Source organism: Triticum urartu, chromosome 2, assembly GCF_003073215.2.
Source record: "Triticum urartu cultivar G1812 chromosome 2, Tu2.1, whole genome shotgun sequence".
NCBI lineage: Eukaryota > Viridiplantae > Streptophyta > Magnoliopsida > Poales > Poaceae > Triticum > Triticum urartu.
This window is the reverse complement of record NC_053023.1, coordinates 305,260,253-305,265,259: the sequence shown is the minus strand read 5'-3', so window position 1 is coordinate 305,265,259 and position 5,007 is coordinate 305,260,253.

Genomic DNA, 5,007 nt, shown 5'->3' with positions numbered 1-5,007 from the left:
ATTTAGACGCCTCCATCGTTGAATGAGTTTTAGATCGAGAGGAGCAGGTCTTGACGTTCTTTCGATTCCACATGCCCAGCTCTTTCTTTGAGTTTAAAAACACGCACTAATTCGAAATTACATGAGCAATTAAATTCTAGTTGTGTCAGTTGTTTGTTCAGCCACCTAGACGCTGTCCAGTCTGCCATGCCGCGACAAACAAACACTGCATTTTACTGAGCAAAGGATAATAACATAGACCAAACTCTTCCTTTAGGGTGGGCTGAACATATTTTAATAGGAAATGAAGTGTTTCCCCTGTCTGACATATTTAACGACACAAGTTCGAGAGCTCCTGGCTTGTCATGAGATGTACGAAATTAGATGAACTATATATATCAAGTACCGTAACATGTATTTTTATCAACAGGTTCATTCAGTTATGAGCAACGGGAAGGAAAAACTTGCTGGAAGCTAGACTGAAGCTACACCATTCTCTGTTCTTATCTGCTCAAGAAGCAATCTGGAAGACGTAGCATCGCCGAAGTGGTCTGGATGTATCTTGGAGGCCCAGGCCTTGTAACACCCCGGATGTAACTTTCCCAATTTGTACTCCAACTCTTGCCGTTTCCGGCGTTAAGTTATTATATTTTCTCGGGTTCGGGTCTTTGTCTCCGTGTGTTGTTATCGTTGTCATGCATCTCATATCATGTCATCATGTGCATTGCATTTGCATACGTGTTCGTCTCATGCATTTGAGCATTTTCCCCGTTGTCCGTTTTGCATTCCGGCGCTTCGTTCTCCTCCGGTGGTCATTTCTACCTTTCTTTCGTGTGTGGGGATTAAACATTTCCGGATTGGACCGAGACTTGCCACGCGGCCTTGGTTTACTACCGGTAGACCGCCTGTCAAGTTTCGTATCATTTGGACTTCGTTTGATACTCCAACGGTTAACCGAGGGACCGAAAAGGCCTCGTGTGTGTTGCAGCCCAACACCCCTCCAATTTGGCCCAAAACCCACCTAAACCTTCTCCATCATCTAGAGCGTTCGATCACGATCGCGTGGCCGAAAACCGCACCTCATTTGGACTCTCCTAGCTCCCTCTACCTCTATTTAAAGGCCTCTCCCCGAAAATCCGGATCCCCCTCGTCTGAAACGCTAAAAATCATCTCCGCGCCGGCCGGACACGTCCGCCCTGGCCGGACACATCGCCGCCGCCCACTCCCGTCGCGCCAAGTGGCGCCGCCACCGCCTCGGCCGAGCTCCGCCGCCGCATCGCCGCGCCGCCCCGCCGCCGCCGCCTCGACCGCGCCGCCCCCGCCGACGCCGTGCTCCGCCGTCGCCGCCCCGCCGCCGGCCAGATCCGGCATCCCCACGCCCGGATCCGGCGCCGGCACCCCTCTCCGGCGAGCTCCGGGTCCTCTCCGGCGAGCCGCGCCGCCACCTCGGTTCGCGCGCCGGACGAACCCTAGATCCGGAGGTCGAAAATTCTACTAAGTCCCTGATATTTTCCATTTCAAGTGCCCATGTTCATCGTGCCGTAACTTTGCATCCGTAGTTCCGTTTTTGGCATACAGCATATCAAAATGTTCATCTCAGAGAGTACATCATTTCATTCCATTGAATCATTTTCATTTGAGTTCATCTTGATGCCAGAAATGCTGTTAGAAGAGGGCTACTTGAGATTATTGTCAGATCTGCTACTCTATTTGGCCTTTTGTCATTTTTGCCATGATTAATGTGTGCATGATATGCCCTGATGCTCTACATATGTTTTGTTAAGGGTTTTGTCATCTTTCCAGAGGTGCAACCCATGTATTTTTGTGATGTGTGTGATGACTAGCACAAGCTTGCAAAGTGGTGCACTTGGTAATTCTGTTTTCAGGGACTTAGCATTTCCACCAAGTCCTTGATCTGTTATCTCATATTTCCATATGTTCATGTTGTTTCCTAGTGATCCGTGCCTCTTTTGAGGATGATCAGTAAGGATGTTTTGTTAATCTTGTAGTGCTCTATCCATCCATGTCTTTGTTTGCAATTATGGAGCACCCTAACTTGAGGTAATCGAGCTCTACTTTTGCTACTTTGTGAATCTGGGCAGATTGTCAACTTGTTTGCAATTTTGCCGATGATGTTGTAGTTGATCCGTGCATGCTATGCTATTGTTTTTGCCATGTCTAGCTTGCATTTTGTGTATTATTGATGGATGTATGCTTAGCTTATCATGATTGCTCTGTATTGAGTGCATCGAGCTCGTAAACATGCCTACTTGATATCTGTTTTCATCATGCTCCAGTTTTCACCAAGTGTGTGATCTGATTATGTTTTTGCTATGTTCACATGCTTGCAATTGTATTTTCTGATCCCTTTTAGCTCAAGGTCACTAAGGGACTTTTGTTAAGCTCTTTGAGTAGCTCCATGCCATGCTTTACTTTTCCATGTTCAGGTCGTGTAGCATATAATTTTGTTGCTCCGAAGAGTGCTACCTGATCTGAAATTCCAGACAAGTGTTAATTTCACTAAGTCTGAGATCTGTTTGCCATATGCATTTTTGCCATGCTTGTTTGAACCTGTTAATGGATGAATTGGCCGTAGCTCAGTGCTAGACTTTTGTTAAGCATCTTGAATGCATCCCTGCCATGTATTTTGTTGTCATGTTTGGGTGCTGTAGCATGTTCATCTCATTGCATTTAGATGCCTACTTGCTGTAAATCGCAGACCGGTGTCATATTTGAATCGCTCCCCATTTCCAAACCGTAACTCCGATTCCGGCGTTCTTTATATCGTTTTCAAGCAATTTCATCTCTTCTTTCCAGTGGCACACTTGGATTTCCAAGTTGAGGCCAGGTTCTTGCATTTCCTGTCACATCTTGCATATGCATCCCGCATAGCATATCATCATTGCATCATATTGTTTGAGATCTTGCACGTGGTTGATCGTGTCCTTGTTGCTTGTTTGTCTTGTTTGGGTAGAGCCGGGAGACGAGTTCGCTAACGAGGAGCCCGTTGAGTTTGCTTTCGAGGATCCAGTCAACTCTGACAACTGTGCAGGCAAGATGATCATACCCTCGAAATCACTACTATCTTTGCTATGCTAGTTTGCTCGCTCTTTTGCTATGCCAATGCTACGATGCCTACCACTTGCTTTCAAGCCTCCCAAATTGCCATGTCAAACCTCTAACCCACCATGTCCTAGCAAACTGTTGTTTGGCTATGTTACCGCTTTGCTCAGCCCCTCTTATAGCGTTGCTAGTTGTAGGTGAAGATTGAAGGCCGTTCCTTGTTGGAACATTTATTTACTTGTTGGGTTATCATTATATTATCTCTCGCCTAGTGTTTTGTTCCACTCTTGACGCCCTAGTTTCCGTCATATCGGTGTCATGTTCCCGGATTTTGCGTTCCTTACGCGGTTGGGTTATAATGGGAACCCCTTGATAGTTCGCCTTGATTAAAGCTTTTCCAGCAATGCCCAACCTTGGTTTTACCATTTGCCACCTAGCCTCTTTTTTCCCTTGGGTTTTCGGAGCCCGATGGTCATCTTATTTTAGCCCCCCTTCGGGCCAGTGCTCCTCTGAGTGTTGGTCCAACCAAGCAATGTCCGGGGCTACCAGGGGCAACTCTGGGCTGGCCTACCCGACGTCTTGCTCATCTGAGTGTGCCCTGAGAACGAGATATGTGCAGCTCCTATCGGGATTTGTCGGCACATTCGGGCGGTGTTGCTGGTTTTGTTTTAACCTGTCGAAATGTCTTGAAGAACCGAGATACCGAGTCTGATCGGAACGTCTTGGGAGGAGGTCTATTCCTTCGTTGACCGTGAGAGCTTGTCATGGGCTAAGTTGGGACTCCCCTGCAGGGATTTGAACTTTCGAAAGCCGTGCCCGCGGTTATGGGCAAATGGGAATTTGTTAATGTCCGGTTGTAGATAACTTGAACTCAACTTAATTAAAATGAACCAACTGAGTGTGTTACCGTGATGGCCTCTTCTCGGCGGAGTCCGGGAAGTGGACACGGTGTTGGAGTAATGTTTGCGCAGGTTGCTCTCTAGTTTCTCGCTCGCGCTTTGCCTCCTCTTCTCGCTCTCTTTTGCGAACAGGATAGCCACCATATTTGCTAGTCGCTTGCTGCAGCTCCACTCATATTTACCTTGCCTTACCTATAAGCTTAAATAGTCTTGATCACGAGGGTGTGAGATTGCTGAGTCCCTATGGCTCACAGATTACTATTACACCAGATGCAGGGCCTGATGATTCCGCTCCAGGTGACGCGCTTGAGCTCAAGTGGGAGTTCGACGAGGACTCTCAACGTTACTATGTTTCCTTTCCTGATGATCAGTAGTGGTGCCCAGTTGGGGGTGATCGGGACCGTGTCGCATGTTGGGTTCTCTTTTATTTTGGCGCCGTAGTCGGGCCATGAGTGTTTGGATGATGTAATGTTATTTATGTACTTGGTTGACGTGGCGAGTGTAAGCCAACTATGTTATCTCCCCTTTATTATTTATATTACATGGGATGTTGTGAAGATTGCCTAACTTGCGACATATGCCTTCAATGCGATTATGCCTCTAAGTCGTGCCTTGACACGTGGGAGATATAGTCGCATCGAGGGTGTTACACCAGCTGCCTGGTCGATGAGCCCACGCCGCCTGGGACTGGGGAACCGGAGGTCTCCGCCGCGAACAGGCTCACTTCTGCCGCCACCTCCATGGCCGAACCGCCCCTGTTACCAACCTCCATTGCGCCCTTGAATCAGCACACACCGCCAAGAAAGAACAATCAACATGTATGTCAATGTCCAAAAATCACACCTTCTCCCAAGAGAGGAGAAAAATAAATTGTGGCAACAGAGTACCACAATACTAAATGGTAGCCTAACTGTAATCAAATAGAATGCCCTTGCAACCACCTAAACAAGTAAACAAACTAGCTACAAATCTCACTACCTGAACCCACACCGTCAACTCATCTCTAATCTATCGTCAGCTCATAGTTTCAGAGAGAAAAATGAGTGAAATATACACATGAAGCCTC